Raw genomic sequence first — 18,328 nt, 5'->3', positions numbered from 1 at the left:
TGTGGTGTCTTGGGGTTAGGAGTATCATCAGACATCACCAGCCATAGAGACTAATACAAAACGTATTGCAATACACATAATGTAGGAAAGGACATTGGATCCATTTTATACACAATCAAACTGTCCCAACTGTGTATAGTATTTCCCCGTGTTTTATGCATGTCCCTTTGCCATATTAGCTTAGTGGTAGTGAAACTCCAAATGCTTATATCCATATGGAAGTATGTATCACTGTTTTTAATGTTTGCAGACCCCATCTGTTTGGTATTGAAATAATTATCTTCTCGTTTCTTAATTTATGGTGTGTATAGTATGTTACTATAAAATGTATCATACTTTTGTTAACCTCACCAAAAATGTATGTGACTAATGAAGCTTTAAGAGTTCCCTATCTAGAAACATCTTCGCTCAATCTCTTTGAGACTAATGATGAAGCATTGTCATTGAGATCCATTTGCAGTATCTTTATTGGTAATAGTAAACGTAACACAATCAGGCAGGGGTCAATCACCAGCAAAGGATATATCTGAGGCAGTCCACAATCGTAGTCGATGGGCAGGCAGATAATCAGGGCAGGCAGCAAACAGTAAAGCATAAATCCAGTCAAACGAAGCAGGGTCACAGTGGCATGAAGCAGAGGGTCGAAACGAGTAGAACAGTCCAGGATCAGTAAACGAGGAATCAGTATAAACAAGGAAAATGCTCAGAAATGTCAACAAGGGTGAAACAAGACTTCACAATGAAGCAGTGGTGAAGGCCTGTATAAATAGTCCGGGTGATGAGTGGCAGGTGTGTAGATAACCAGTCTGGGTGATGAGTGGCAGGTGTGCAGATAATCAGTATCAGACATGGGGTTATGGGAAATGGAGTGAAAATGTGTATTGTTAATATTCGGGAGATGGAGCCCTCTGGTGGCGAGTGGGAGGAACCACAAAGGCTTGATTCGTGACAGAGCCCCCTCCCTGTGAGCGGCTCCTGACGCGAGGAAGTGGTCGACGCCGGGGTCTTCCTCGAGCTCGAGGGGCTGGTTTTCCCGGATGGGTCCTATGAAACTCTGCAGTAAGAGATGGGTCGAGAATGTCCTCGGAATTGACCCAGGACCTTTCCTTCGAGCCATACCCCTCCCAGTCCACAAGGTACTGGAGAACTCCTCCCCGGCGTCTGGAATCCAGGAGTTCCTGCACCTGATAAGCCTCCTCGCCGTCTATAATTATGGGAGGGGGTCCCTGGTCACTGACTTCCTCTTCTTCCTCCCCTCTCGGACAACCAGCGGGCTTGAGCAAGGAAACATGAAAAGTGGGTGAGATACGGTAACTAGAGGGTAAAGCCAATTGATATGAAACAGGAGTAATTTGCCTAACTATTTTGAAAGGACCCACGTACCTGGGACTAAATTTTCTGCACAGCAACCGAAGACGAAGGTCTCTTGAAGAGAGCCAGACCCATTGACCGGGAAGGTATGTAGGATTGGGACGACGGCGGCGATCAGCTTGTTCCTTTTGTCTTCTAATAGCTCGTTGTAGATGGACATGGGCTTCGTTCCAGGTAGCTTCGCTTCTTTGTAGCCAATCATTGATTGCGGGAAGTTCAGTGGGCTCTCCTGACCATGGGAATAAAGGGGGCTGGAAGCCAAGGACACATTGAAAGGGAGTCATGCCAGTAGAAGATTTGCGGAGGGAGTTCTGTGCAAACTCGGCCCATAGCAGGTAGCGACTCCAGTCTGCTTGATTCTGGTGACAGTAGGATCTTAGAAATCGTGTGAGTTCTTGATTGAGGCATTCTGTTTGACCGTTAGATTGCTGAAGAATGCTGACCATACGCGAGAGGTGAATTGGGGACCTCGGTCTGAAACGATGTCATCAGGTAAGCCATAGAACCGGTACACATAATTGCATAGCTGTTCAGCGGTTTCAAGAGCCGTGGGCAGTTTGGGTAAGGGAATGAGTCGACAAGCTTTGGAAAAGCGATCTATTACTGTGAGTATGGTGGTGTGGCCTTGGGAATTGGGGAGATCGGTGACAAAGTCTATTGCGATGTGAGACCAGGGACGTTGAGGAATGGGTAATGGTTGCAGTAGTCCGGCTGGTAGTTGTTTGGAGGGTTTGGATACATTGCAGGTTTAACAGTTCTGGACAAAGGAGATAGTGTCTTTCTGCATGGAAGGCCACCAAAATCGATTTGTGAGGAGTTGAAGGGTGGCTGTGATACCTGGATGGCCGGAACTGAGTGATGAATGAACGTGTTGGGTGACCTTCTTGCGTAAGGGTGGTGGAACATATGTCTTGTCGGGTGGACAGTCTGGTGGAGGTGGATCTGATCTTTGGGCCCTTGGTCAATTCTGTAAGAATGTCCCATTGAACCGGAGCCAGGATGAGAGTGGGTGGTATGATGGGTTCGGTGGATGGTTGTTGATGAAATGATTCATGTTGCCGAGAGAGAGCGTCAACCTTGATATTCTTTGACCCAGGTCGATAGGTGACTGTGAAATTGAACCGTGTAAAGAACAACGCCCACCTTGCCTGCCTTGGATTGAGTCTTTTCGCGGAACATAGATATTCGAGGTTTCTGTGGTCAGTGATTACCAGGAAAGGATGCTTGGCTCCTTCCAACCAGTGTCGCCATTCCCCGAAGGCTGCTTTCATGGCTAACAGTTCACGGTTCCCAACATCATAATTTTGTTCGGTGGTGGTGAGCTTACGTGAAAAGTAAGCACAGGGAAACATCTTAGGAGGTGTGCCTTGGCGTTGAGAGAGAACAGCACCGATGCCAGTGTTGGATGCATTTACTTCTACAATGAACTCGAGCTCGGGATTAGGATGATGCAATATGGGAGCACTGGTGAACCGGTTCTTGAGGTCTTGGAAAGCCTGTAAAGCTGCTGGTGACCAGATTAATCTTCATCCTCCTCTCTTTGTCATGGATGTCAGGGGAGCTGCGATTGTACTGAAGCCTCTAATAAATCGTCTGTAGAAATTAGCAAACCCCAGAAATCGTTGCAGCTCTTTGATCGTGTTGGGTTGTGGCCATTTTAACACTGCCTGTACTTTACTGTCATTCATGGCAACCCCTTCTGGACTGATTTCGTACCCAAGAAATGATACCGAAGTTTGGTGGAACTCACATTTCTCTGCCTTTGCGTATAGTTGATGAGAGATTAAGCGTTGTAGGACCAGACGAACGTGATTGACATGCTCTTCAAGGGAATCCGAGTAAACGAGGATGTCATCAATATATACAATAACCCATCTGTTTAACATATCTCGGAAGGTGTCATTGATGAATGCCTGGAATACAGAAGGACTATTGGACAACCCAAAGGGCATAACCAGATATTCATAGTGCCCTGTAGCAGTAGAGAAAGCTGTCTTCCATTCGTCCCCTTCTCGAATACGAATGAGGTTGTAGGCATTTCTGAGGTCAAGTTTAGTGAAATATTTGGCTGAGCGAAGTTGTTCGAGGGCTGCTGGAACTAGCGGAAGAGGGTAACGATACTTGACTGTTATTTGATTGAGCCCTCGATAATCGATGCAAGGGTGAAGACCTCCATCCTTCTTACTGACGAAGAAGAAGCCGGCTGAAGCTGGTGAAGTGGATGGTCGAATAAATCCCTTTGCTAATTCCTCTTCGATGTATGACTTCATGGAGTCAGATTCTGGTTGTGATAGGGGAAAGATGCGACCTTTGGTGGGCGTTGAACCTGGGATGAGTTCAATGCTGCAATCGCTGGATCGATGGGGTGGAAGTTGAGATGCTTTGTTCTTGCTGAAAGCTTCTTGAAGGTCAGAATATTCAGATGGAAGGTTTGGGACAGTATTGGTTTCCTGAAGTACGGTGACAGATTGAATAGAAGTGGGAGAGATGGATTGAAGACAGCTTTGTTGACATTTATCAGACCAATGAGTGATTTGTCCTTTGGTCCATGAGATTTGTGGATCGTGTTGTTGTAACCATGGAAGACCCAGAATTATGGGATGGTTAGGTGACTGAATGAGGAATAGCTGAATGGTTTCCGTGTGTACGGATCCTGTGCGTAGTGTAACGTCTCTGGTAGAGTAATGAACATGACCTGCACCCAGAGGTCGTCCGTCTAGCGCGGCTACTGCCAACACAGGGTCACAGGGTATTAGGGGAATGAGATGAGACTGGGCAAAGCCATTGTCTATAAAATTACCCGCTGCTCCTGAATCAATCATGGCTGTGGTTATCAAGGATTTGCCAGAAAACATTAAAGTCACTGATAATTCGACACATGATGAAGAGCGAGAGATAGATTTTGAAGAACTTATAGCAGTGGTATTTCGAGGAGATGGTCGCTTGGGACAGGATGCTTTAAGGTGTCCTGGTTGACCACAATACAGACAGAGGCTCTGTTGGATGCGTCGTTCTCTCTCTTCAGAAGTGATGCGTTAGTCCGATCTGCATGGGTTCTGGACCATTGATGTCAGGAGTTGTGGTGGTATGATGAACTAGGCTTCTGGTGGGTCTACGTGAGCAAATCAAACTGTCGACGCGAATGGCCAGGTTGATGAATTGATCCAGAGTTGCTCCTTCATCGCGACAGGCAAGTTCAGATTGGAGCTCAAGATTTAGACCATCGCGGAACAGTAACTTTAAAGTAGATTCAACCCAGTCAAGTTTGTACTGCCAACGTGCGAAACACGAGTGCAAACTTAGCCGCCGTTCTCCCTCCTTGTCTGAGACGTAATAGTTGAGCACCAGGACTCTTTCCTTCTTCTGGATGATCAAACACTTCACGGAATCGTTGTAGGAAGACAGAGAATGTAGAAAAGGGAGACTGACCACCGTTCCACATTGCCGTTGCCCACTCCAGAGCACGGCCAGTTAATAATGTACATACAAAGGCTATTCGACTGGCGTCATTTGGGTATAACAAGGGTTGTTGGTTGACAAACAGGGAACACTGAAGAAGGAATCCCTTACACTTGGCGGGTGACCCATCGAATTTCTCTGGAAATGCAAGACAAGGACTCGTCGTGGTGTTACTGGATGTTGGTGTGCTGATTGTTGGGTTCGCTGCAGAAGTTGTGGGTGAACTGTTTGCTGGGTTTGCTGCGGATGGGTTTGGGTTTTGTGATGGTAAATGGAGGTGCTGTAGCGAGGTTACCAGTTGCTCAGTTAGGGATGTTAGATGTTCTAGTTGTTGCTGATGTGCAATCAGGACAGTAGCCTGGGTGGAGGCCTCTGTAGATAGTTGAAGGATCGCTGCTGGATCTGAGTTTGGCGAAGTCTTCTGTAATGATGAAGCATTGTCATTGAGATCCAGGGCACTATAAATCCAGTCAAACGAAGCAGGGTCACAGTGGCATGAAGCAGAGGGTCGAAACGAGTAGAACAGTCCAGGATCAGTAAACGTGGAATCAGTATAAACAGGGAAAATGCTCAGAAATGTCAACCAGGGTGAAACAAGACTTCGCAATGAAGCAGTGGTGAAGGCCTGTATAAATAGTCCGGGTGATGAGTGGCAGGTGTGTAGATAACCAGTCTGGGTGATGAGTGGCAGGTGTGCAGATAATCAGTATCAGGCATGGGGAAATGGAGTGAAAATGTGTATTGTTAATATTCGGGAGATGGAGCCCTCTGGTGGCGAGTGGGAGGAACCACAAAGGCTTGATTCGTGACAGAGACATCACGCTCCCTGACTTTTTCCGACAACTTACCTTCAAGTTAACTTCGTTGGATTCAGCGTGGACCATCCAGAAGAACCCAATGAACGCTTCAGAGCACCCCTAGCAAAATCATCAACAATCTCCGGACTCTACCGCATCTGGACTTGTGCAGCAACCGAAGTAAATGCAAGTAATTGTTTTACAGTCTTTAGATGCGTTTTGCCCTTTTTAAAGGTGATTCTGATTATTTGATGGTTCTCATAGGCGGTGGTTAATTGATTGTAAATCTTGTCACTCTTTGCTCCATCTTTGCTTGGTTTAGTTGTATGTAGCCTACCCGTAGTTTCATTTATTAAACCCATTATATCCATGCTTGGTTGTCTCTTTGTTTGCAGCTCACAGATCAAAGTGACTTAAATGTTTGATTTTGCTAAATGCTATTACACTGTATCACAGTCTGTTCTGTTCTATTTCAGTTATCAAGGACATTAGGTTTATTTTCACGTCACGCGCCTTCCTTTGTTTGTATTCCCGCCATTTCTTAGTTACCATGATTGTTACGTTAGGAACGAGGACACAAGATGCAAGTAAAAGACTCTTTATTTTAGTGCAAATAAAGATGATGGTGATGAGAAGTCCAGGTGATGCAGGCGGTGGCGCAGGGACTTCGATGGTCAGACACAGAGTGAAGGAAGAAGTGCAGGGTGCTCTGAAGAGTGATGACGTAATCCAGACACGAAACGAAATCCAACACGACGAAAACTGGAACACAGGAACTCGAGACGGGACACGAAGCACAGGAACAGGCACAGGTAACACGAAGACTTCATGCAACGATCTGACAATGGGAATGAGAAAGTGGTAAGTTTTTATAGGAGATGAGATGAGTGGCAGCTGGTACTGGTGAGTGATCGCAGCTGGATACTGATCAACTGATGATCCGGACACACCCACTCACACACTCGCACACATGTAAACAACAAAGCACGAGACTAGAGAGAGACACTGGATCCATATACCGTGACAATGATCACCTCATTATGAGTTCATTCTGTTCAGCTGTGTTGCCAAATTTGGTGGTATTACCAGGGATTTTAACCCTCATCCTTCCCTCGCACTTTATAACACATCTTTCCCTCACGGGTCAACATGACTTATTTTATTTAATAAATTACTAGATTTGATCAATAAATCATAAATAAATAGTAATTTAAGCAAATTCCTTACATTCTTTCAACTTAAATTCAAAATAACTCATAATTTCATGCATTACCCTTTTAATACAGCTCAAAATATCTTACATTGGGTGTCTTTGTCGACCTCTTGTGGAAAGAAATAATATAACACAATTTCACGACTCTTGCCACTAGATGGCCTTATAGCTCTAATTGGGGCAAATAAGCTGGTTTGCTGGGTCCTAAAGTAATTTTTCTTCAGTATGCATTCAAATACACATGTAGACATTATAAAATAATTATAAAATAATTTTTTGGTAAAGATTTAGTATTTTTAGGTATCATTTTGAGCATTTTTAGGTATTATTTTGAGCATTTTTAGGTTGTTCTATGTGTACTAAAGCATTCCTCGCATTCCATTAATTCCTTAGGGCAGTGGTTCCCAAACTTTTAACAGGCATGTACCCCCTGAGACATTATAGATCTTCCGGAGTACCCCCAACACCACCAATTGTTAACAACAAGTTGTTTTTTATTTATTAATATTAATTTTTATCAATTTTGTCGAGAATAGTGAATAGAATCATAAACATATGATACAAATCTCATCAAAAGTTTATATATCCATACTCCCTTAATAAAGCTCCAGACATTAGAAAAATATCAGTCATATTAAATATAAATATCATTTATATTTAATATGAGGGAAATACACATGTGACGTGACACAAAAAATCTTTAACTTATTATTTTTTAGTAATTCTATGAACTACACTGCGCAAAACAAAAGTAATACTACCCACCGGATGAGGGTCGGCCTCCACAGAACATAAAATATTACTTTTATTTTATTTTTCGTGTTCGCATTTATGAGGAAAAAAACAATGTTATGGACATGACAGTTCTCCGTTACGGACATGACCGCTCTGAAAGCGACTTTCACAGAGACCTCAAACAGAAAGCACAAAGCCTTTCTTTAAAGTGAATTTCGTTTTTTATTAATTGTATCTTAATTTTACTCAATGTTTCATCAACCAATTGCCTGGATTTAATAAATAAGAAGTAAATATAGTAGAAAATAGATCATCATGACACAGAGGCGCCGGCGCGTGAACTGGACTCTCGTCTAATAAATGAACCGAAACACAGTGTATAAGGTACTTACCTCACAGACCTGAGAAATATATAGAAAGCTTGGAATGTCTACTTTTTAACAGAACAATTCAAAACGAAAGAAATCAGACTCTCTGCTTATGTAATTCGTATGAAATGTGCATTTCTCTCTGGCACGTTCACTACTGCGAAGATCGCGAGTCAACATCGCCAACTTCATCTTTGCAGCCGACACTGACAAACACTTGTTTATTAATAAACAATTAAAATGTCTCCTTGCTATATTTGACATATTCATAATCATTATGCTGGTTCTTTGTGGCAGCTTTTAGATACTTTATTGGCAGCGCCACCCTTGCATGTTACATGAACGCGTCACTACTGCATCAGCACCGAAAACATGATTTTTTTTCAAATCTAAAATCAAAAACCGTGATACGAACCGAATTGTAGGTTTGCTGTATCGTTACAGCCCTAGTAAGATGAGAAAGCAGGAGTTTGGTCGTTTGTCATGGTTGTAAAAAAAACAATGGCTATCTGAACATCTTTGCCAAGCGCAAACCAGTACAGAAGTAATCAATAAATTATCGGAGAGGGTCATGCCTTTTTTCACAATCATTTTGGAGGGTGATAAAAAAAAATATTGCTGGCGAAGGGAGGGTCAAGTCTTTTTTTGACTACAGATCTCAAAACTCCTCCGGTAGCCCCTTAAATAAAAAACGAACAGTCCCTTAGATCTTTTTTCGCGTACCCCCTGAAATCAGTCCGCGTACCCCAGTTTGACAACCGTGGCCTTAGGGGGTCAAAATTACCCACGAGAGAAGGATTAGTTACTTTTTTTAAATTTCACCAACAAAACTCCTCAAATCCATTCAATATTTTTTTTGTGTGTGTGTATTTGTGGTTCAAGTGCTACAAAAGTCCTAGGGTCTTGGACCCCTCTGATGAACACTCAATAAAAAATAAAAAATTATTTCGGAAGGATGAGGGTTAAGGTATGGTTGCTAATATTAGTTTCTCTGTTTTACTGTAGTCAGCCTTATCCGAGCCGTATCCAGATCAGATGGTGGACCTGCGCCTTGACACAACCACAATGCATCCCTGAAGTGTCAGCAGAGATTGTCTCAACTAGACTCTTCCCAGTGAAGGCCTCATGGACACGACAAATCCGTCTCCATACCGGTGTGATGACTCTGATCTTCAACTAGATAGAGCTGGATAAATATTCTGAATGGTCCGATCCAATCTGACTTCTGACCTGTAATGCTGCCTGAATCATAATCATAAATATGATTAGAAAATAGTATAGATAGTATAGAAATAAGTATAGATAAATTAACTAAATTAATAACTTTTTTTACAACAGAAATTAACAATCACTGAACTTACTTAAGCTGGACAATGACACAATTTTCTTCTAGATCTGCTGTACAGCAAAAACAAACTCTGTTACATTATTTACCTGTTATCACTGTAAATCTGCTTTGAAACAATCTGTATTGTAAAAAAGCGCTATATAAATTAAGGTGACTTGTCTTGACTTGACTGTCTGATTTTGGCCCAGTCTCAAGAGTTTGCGCTTCAACATTGGGATGTCGTCCTTGCTTATCTTGTATCTCTGGGGTTGAGACTCAACACCAAGAAAAGCACTCTCTCTCCTGCCCAGAGGAAAAAGTATTAAGGGGTTGTATAGGACTTGGTCAACATGTGGGCACAGCTGTCTCCTGCACTTGTTAAGTCCATTTTAAATATCATGCTAGGTCAGGAAATTACTTTCCATTACTTTTCTAAAGAGTTCTAGGTCTTATAGCAGCATCCATGGTGATATATTTGGGCCTTCTGCACGATACAGTTTCAGCTGTGGCTCAGAGACAAGGGATTTCATCCAATTCCCAGAGGCAAATAAGGTTTATGTGCCACGGGCTTCGTACCCTTTCTATGTGGCTCAGACCACGGTTCCTCACCTTGGGAAGGGTCTGTTTTTAGCATCTTGCGACGACAACACGCGCCTATGTTGTCGTCGCAAGATGCTAAAAACAGACCCTTCCCTTACGGGCTGGGGCGCAGTCTTAGATGGCCGTCCAGCTCAAGGGATCTGGAGGGGTCATCATCTTGATTGGCACATCAATTGCCTCGAATTGATGGCTGTATTTCTGACTCTGAAGTACTTCCTCCAGCAGCTAAGGGGCTACCATGTCCTAGCGCTGGTGGACAATACTACAGTAGTCACCTACATAAATCACCAATGCGGACTGTGTTCACGCCGCTTGAACAGGCTAGCTCAGCAGGTTCTGCTTTTGGCTCAGGACAAGTTCCTGTCCCTCAGTGAAATTTACATTCCTGGACATTTGAATGTGGGAGCAGACTTTCTGTCCAGATAGGCTGTGGCACACAGGGAATGGAAACTCCGCCCCAAGGTAGTCAAACAGATTTGAGAAAGATATTACGAGGTGGTTAAGAGGTGGACCTCTTTGCTTCACGGGAAAAAGAGCAATGTCCCATCTTCTTCTCTCTAATTCACCCAGCCCCTCTGTATCTGGGCACCATGGCCCATGTGTGGCCCAGAAACCATCTTTATCTGTTTCCACCGATTGCTCTGCTCCCGGTAGTCTTGGCCAAGGTCCGTCAACAAGGATCTTGCCTCTTATTGATAACACCCTGTTGCCCAACCAGAATTTGGTTCTCAGAGATAATATCCCTCCTCAACGGCTCACTTTGGGTGATTCCGATCAGGAGGGACCTTTTGTCTCAGGCGCAGGGGACAATAATTAATCCCCGTGAGGGGGGCCAACTAAGAGATGCTGGGCTTCCAGGTGTCTTGACACCCTGACTACCTTCCTAAAGTTCCATTCTTGACCGTGCATCTGGTCATTCTTGAAGTTATTGGCGTATTTGCCACACATGCTTCACAGTCAGAGGTGGGTAGAGTATCCAAAAATTGTACTCAAGTAAAAGTACAAGTACTTATAGAAATATTTACTCAAAGTAAAAGTAAAAGTAATAATCTTAAAAGTTACTTGAGTAAGAGTAAAAAAGTATCCAATGAAAAAACTACTCAAGTAGTTAGTTACTAACTTTGGATCACATAGGCCTATATATATATATATATAACATGATATTATTGAGATATTTTTCATTTAAATGACTAAAATTATCATAATTAGATAAGCTATCTTTGCAAAAACAGAAGAGACAAACATTATTTCTGTATATCTGTTATATCTATAGCCCGAAAACCATTGCCTGTCCTTTGGTTTGTATAATAGTATAATAACGTATACAACTACATTTGGATTATTAGACAATGTCGGAATAAAGTGACTCTATGGAGTTTTGCATTCAAATGTAAAGGGATGGCAGTCATGTCATGCCCAACACAAACAACGATCAAATGCAAGGATCTTTTTCTGTCTGTTCTCCAAAATGTATTTAAATATAGGCTATATTTATGAAAGCATCTTTAAACTGGTTAACTGAGTCTAATAAGGCAGGCAAAGGCATTCGTTTTCAAGTCGAGTTCGCACGCCACTGCGCAATATACACATTGTGTGTGTACACACATTCATAAACTGGACGATGGTAGCTTATTTAATGTATAACTATAAAGTAATGTATATGTCCAAAAAAACGGTAATGTCATACTTTGTAGTAGTGCTATATGGCGTAATAATCTGTTTGGTTGTAAAATGTAGGCTATTACCTGAATGAAATCGAATGTATCGTCGTGTGGAATAATTCATTCACAGACAGCTTACGAAGTAACATACGAAGATGTTCAACTAATAAAGATCTTCATCGCTGGCAAAAAATATGATGCATTTGCAGATTTACTTTCTAGACTGTACTGTAGACTGTGGACCGCCACTTCATACAACGCTCTTGATGTTCTTAAATCTTCCTGTTACGACTCCGAGTCGATTGAGTGCGTGCAGGAAAAAAACAGATCATTCAAACTGATTCGCGAACCGATTTAGACAGATCTGCCCAACTTGTTTGATGAAGTCTTTGAACAGAATCGACTCAAAAGAGTGATTCATTTGTGAATTGAGCATCGCTCATGCCCAGAAAAAAGAGAGAGCGCGCGCTTAGAATAAACTACGCTTTTAACAACATATTGCATTAAAATAAAGTAACGAGAGGAACGTCGCCTAACGTAACGAAGTAAAAGTACAGTTTTTTCATTAGAAATGTACTCGAGTTAAAGTAAAAGTACCCACAATTAAATCTACTCTTAAAAGTAAAAATTTTCCAAAAAAATACTCAAGTAAATGTAACGAAGTAAATGTACTTCGTTACTACCCACCTCTGTTCACAGTCAAACAAAGAATGTTCCCATAGCGTATGAGTACGCAGCATCTATGTCCAGCTTTTTCAGGGAACAGGGTTACAGTCAAGTAACCAGAGATGTTCAATGTGATTGGCTGTTTGCCGTACGTGTCACACTTTCAAGTGCACATGCTTAATCGTAAACTCTGGATTAAACCTGAGTTGACAGATAACGGATTTGTCAACTCTAAATCTACTCTAAAACTCAGTGTTTGTTCAACTAGCTTAATGCATCAGGCCTCTGAAAAAACATCTATTAACCTGTTAATATGAATGATATTAACCCTTAAAGTAAACACGGTTCTAAACATTATAATATTCACCATATTAGAGTAAACACTAATACTAGCCTACTTTTATATCATGCTGTGTTTTATTATCGCACATAAAAACATCCTTGTGTCGTACATGTATATAAATTTCCCATTGAAAGGTTGCCTACCTGTCTATAGGCTAGTTCATATTTCAACATGTTTCCATCGATTTTATACATTTTAGTCTTGCAACAGTTCAACTACAATGTGAAGTTTATGCAACAATAACACTAACTAATATAATTCAGAATACATTTCTTAACTTAAAACCTTTCTTGTCTTCAAATCGCATTCTTCCTCTTCTGAGGTAAATCCAATGTAAGCTCACAGCGTGTCTTCCAAACTAAAAAAAAACCAGAGGACTGATGAAGTTTTGGTGCTTTGTTTTTGAGGTAATGAGCGAGTCCGCGTTCCTGGACGATTTGCATGTCAATCTCTTTTGCGCGCGTGGTCACATTAAAACTAATGAGAAAGCGTTTGAGAAACTGGATATCTTTTTGGTTTTATACAAATTACTTTAACAGAGAATATTTGTTTTCATTTTGAATCAGATCATTTAAAAGTACACACCTAAATGTTTATAAAGATATATTGCTCATAAATGTGTGACAAGTATTCGCTGAGTTTTGTTTCAGTTTATAGACGTGCTCAAGAAAAAAAAGTTCACCGAGACGGATAGGCAGAAAGCACACCCTGTTTATTTTCTTTATTTTACAAAAGCACAATATTTTGTTTTGATTGTAAGTGGACACATACAAAAGTAGACATCTCACAGATTATTTTTTCTGTATGACCATAAATTACGGAGTAATTTAAGTCTATTGTAAGGAACTCAGCTTTTTGGAAATATTAATAATCAATAATAACTTGTTATTATTAATTATGAATATTTGGGTCAGTTAATTGGATTAACTTGATGTGGCTGAATTAATATTACAATCAATTAATCAGTTCGTCCAACGAACTCTTTTGATTATTAATTTATTCTAAGAAAAGGGTATCTTCCATGGCCCCAGAAGAATAATTATTTCTTAGCATGTACAGCACTTTGAGCAAGTAGCAAAAACCGCGATCGTAAAAGTGACTTTGTATTGCAAACAAGACAGAACCAAATACATATTATGTACAAGTTTTATTAACTAAATATAGATATTTATATTAATATAAATAAACTAAACAACATACACACGTGAATACATAAATAGGTGAGTGATAGAACGAAACCAAAAACTGAACTATTGAGAAGTTCCATGTAACTATATGAGAAGAACATCAGCATTTCATTTTCAAAGCATCAAATCAAAAGTATACTTGCATGCCTGAGTAGCGTACACTATTATCAAAGTTGTTTAAAACTGAAGTTGTTGATGATTCTGCGAGTGTCAGATGTTGAAGTCTCAATCATTTTCTTCTTTGTTGGATGAAGAAGATATGATGAACTTGCATGGTGGGTTAGAGTCCTTCTTACAAACTCCTGAGATTGTCCTTGGTTCTTTGTGAGAGAGTATTCTCTCTCCTGCATGTCTGCATATCTGGTATATCTGCATATCAAGGCCTGCTGGGCCCTGGGCCCCCGTGGAGGGGGAGGGGGTTCCCCAGTATCAGTAGCAGTGTGTTGCGACCGAATGAGAAAACTAAGAGAGGGAGGTCACATTTGGACTGTCTCTAATAAAGGCCTGAGAACGATCCACCCCTAAGGGTTGACTGGACCAATAAGCAAGGTGAAATGTCCGAGTGGGAAGGTTGCTTTCAGTTAATTTACGAGTCTTTGTCCCAAGCGTGATTATACCTTCATTAATGCTCAGATAGATATTACACATCCACACTGCATTCTAGAAGAAGGTGATGTACATCAAAGTGTGTGTCATTAAATGAGGATTAATTAGGTAGGAGGCATGATACATGTGAGGTTACATTGACCGTTAGTTGGTTGTATACCCAGGTACATACCATAATATATACATAATAGTACACAAGACAGTAAATCATTTACACAATGCTATGAAGCATGTTCATTTATAGATCAGTTAGTCTATGATTAATGCAGAAAAGTCTGTTTTAAAGTCTGTTTCTGTCTTCCCATTGTCTCTCTCTTGTGCATGTGGCCAAAGGAATGTGGTCGTAAAAACCTCCTTATCAGCCCTGTAACATGACACTGTTTCAGCCCTGGTGTTTGTTTCATTTGGGATGTTAGTTTTGGAGTTTCATAAACCTTTGTATATAATGAATAATTAGTGTGTGTCTGATGGGTCCAGACGCTACACTATTATGCTACTATGTGAAGAAAATCCAGCAAAACGCTCCGGTGCGTTTGCCGACCTCAGAGGGTTAACCTGTTAACCCTCTGGGGACGGCAAACGCGCCGGCGCGTTTTGCTGTTTTTTTTTCACATAGCAGCAACATAGACTTAAAATACTCCGTCATTTATGGTCATATAAATAAAATCAATACATGATTATAAACTATAGAGGGTCTTCTTTTTTTGGGTACACTCACATTAACATCAAAACCTTGTGTTTTTTTTTTTAAGGCGAGACACGGCAGGCAAAAACATCGTTTTTTTTTCACTGGTCAATTTTGAGATTTTGGGCTATTTGTCTTCAATAACATGTCTTCTTTCAGACTTGTGGTGAAAAAATGTCCAAAATACACATTTAGGTCTTTATTTTACTACACTTTGTCTGTTTGCGTCTGTAGATTTCTCCTTAATTCAACAAAAAGTTGTCATTCTAAATCAACATGCTGCTCTGCGATCGCGATCTGCACCCTGTCATCACACACACCGTTGGAAAGCTCTCTCTCTCTTGCACGTTGTTGTCGGATCCAAATATGGTCATTTCCTTTTTATCAGCCACCAATCGTGAAAGTACAATGGGCATTTAACTCTAAAACCGAAATCTCATTGGCTGATGTCAATTTCTGACAACGTGATTCGTTCAGATGCATCACGTGACGTGCTCTGACATTTAGATGTGTGTTTTTCTGTTCAGTTGAAGGCGATAAATGCTGTGTTATAAGTTGTAATGTGATTTAGGTGGTTTGTATTGTTGTTGCTAATGATTTGATAAGATATTGTGTCTATAAATAGTTGTTTCCACTAAAAAAAGTATGAATTTTTACATTACAAATCTTTAAATGCTGTTTTCTCAAAATGAGTTTTTTGTCATTCTCCAGTAGAAACATCTCAGCCTGTGTAGCACCTATGTACACCAAACTTTCCAGTTATACACTTAGCAGTATTCTGAAGATATTTTCAGAGGGATTTGTTTATAAATCATTCCTGGCCTGATTTATGTGACATTTTAATAAAAAAAATATGGCGAGAATTGATTTAAGGCTATGGACAGTATATTTTGATTTCCTAGGTAATGAAAGCATATATCCTGAAATCCCTCTGAAATAATTTTTTCATCTTGTGTGTAAACAAAATGAAAAAATAATTTTGCACCTGGCATTATCATATGTTCAGATCTATCTACCGAAAATATATGCAAAATTAAGCATATTTAATGAGATAATGCCTAATTTGCATAATTAAACATACAAATTTCAAAAACTTGTAATACATTTTTTTTATATACTTGTGTAAGTAATCAACTGAGAAAGTTTCATGGGGATATCTATTATTTAAAAATGTTGCCCTATTCACCTGTAGTGTCTCGCCTTAAATAAATAAAATAAACAGGGTGCGCTTTCAGCACACTCTGTCTCCGCAAAAATCTTTCTGAAACATGTCTGGAAAATTAACTGAAACTCAGCTAATACTTATCACACAAACATGAAACATACGTCTAAAGAACGCTTTAAATTTCTACTTTTAAATAAAACAATTCACATTTAAAACAAATATTCTCCTGCAGTGTAATCTGTATGAAACTAAAGAGAAGTACAGTTTCTCCTGTCTCAGCTCATTATCGTTAATTTGTTCACACCCACTCGCAGAGCGCGCTATTCATAAGATAATGTGTTGAGGCCATATGGAAAATAGATAAACGCCCCCAGGCAAATGCTGTAAACTCTGTAAACACACTATATTTTTTTGTCAGATTAAGATTCGTCTTGCGCGGCTATGAGGAATAATCCTGGGACATTTACCACAGAAGTGCTGGTTTATTTTCACTTCGAGGAGGAGCAACAGATTCAGCTGAGAAGTGTAAGTGTTTTATGCTTGTGCTTTGTTCTAATCGCGATATAGAATAACGTTAGTGTCTGTAAACGGAAAAATAGCATACTGTTTAAATGTGAATCATGTTTCTGTGTGTGTGTGTGTGTGTGTGTGTGTGTGTGTGTGTGTGTGTGCGTGTGTGTGTGTGTGTGTGTGTGTGTGTGTGTGAATGAATGAATGAACGCACAGATACGCACTGTTACAGACGAAATAAAAGAACATTTCGTTGACTAGTTTTGGATAAAGTTTTTCAAATCAAATAAGCATCAAATAAGCTTCAAATAAGCTTCAAAATAAAGACATCAAATAAGCTTATGTTTTGTCAATAAACTAATCAACTAAGATGTTTGTTCCAATGCAAGCTATATCAAAATAATGAATCCTCAACTTTGAAATATGGATGATCAAACTAAGACATTTATGGAAAAAGACAATTTTCTTTTCAAGATGTTTCCAACTCTAACTTTGAACTTTGAACTGAAATAAAACCATGTCAAAATGGTGAAGGGTGTGTGATAGAAGTGTCCAGACGTATGCACCCTGTATTTTAAAGAAGAACATTTAATTATTTGCGATACATTATTCATTCACAAAGAATTCAGGGACATTATTCATGTCCCTAAAGGTTGGAGTTTTCCTAATTTTTTAAATTAAGGCATTAAGATTTTTTATTCCTCTTTTTTAGTTAACTTTAGCATGGGTGTGTTCACTTATTCTAAGCAGTGTGTGTGTGTGTATATATATATATATATAATTAAAAAGCAATTTTAACCAGAAACCAGTCCTTTGTTGTGTATCTTTGGATTATGTTGTGTTGTAAATAAATCCAAACAATCTAAAAGCCATTCTTTTTTAAATCTCCTCATTCTTTGTGCAAGGCTCCTCATACTGATATGGCCTGATAGCACCTAATAGGGCCATTATGGGAGGGTCTTTGTCTTTCTCAGGTGTGAAATGCCATACATATTAATGAGAGATCACGCCTCCTCGCATAAAGCTTTCTCAAACAAAACACGTCATACACATTCTAAAAGACTTTATTGACTTATCTGAATGAGTAGTCAGGATGATTCTCACATAGTTTTGGAGCAAATATTCTAGACTATGTGATACAATTTTCAAAAGTCTTGTGAAGAAGTAATCAATATGTGTTTTGTGGCCTTATTTCAGAAACTTTTATTTTTAAGTTTTTCAATAACCATGCATAAATAATATTCTCTCAAAAATACAAACATGTACATACATGTTGCTCACATATTATGGTAGCCCCGTTTGTGCTATATAGAGTGAATTTACACCTTTGCCATTAATATGTTTATAAATAACTGAAAAAAAGCACAAAATGTCAGTGCATGTCAAAACATCCCAAGGGCCCCAAAAACCCCTTGGTCCCCAGAGGGTTAATATGAATGATATTAAGGTATGAACATGCAATACAGACACATATTTAATTTTACATTAATGACAGACAGCAGCAGGTTATTAGACTGCTGTCACTTTAAGGCTGAATGCATGGATCCAATACACATCCGGTTCTCCCAACTGTTTACATTCACTTCAGACATAACCGACTCTGCTTACGTGAATACTCACCATAAGAAACATTTT

Source organism: Rhinichthys klamathensis, unplaced genomic scaffold, assembly GCF_029890125.1.
Source record: "Rhinichthys klamathensis goyatoka isolate OS25496 unplaced genomic scaffold, OSU_Roscu_1.1 h1tg000055l_1, whole genome shotgun sequence".
Lineage (NCBI taxonomy): Eukaryota > Metazoa > Chordata > Actinopteri > Cypriniformes > Leuciscidae > Rhinichthys > Rhinichthys klamathensis.
The sequence above is the reverse complement of the archived record's forward strand: the minus strand, read 5'-3'. Positions refer to the sequence as shown.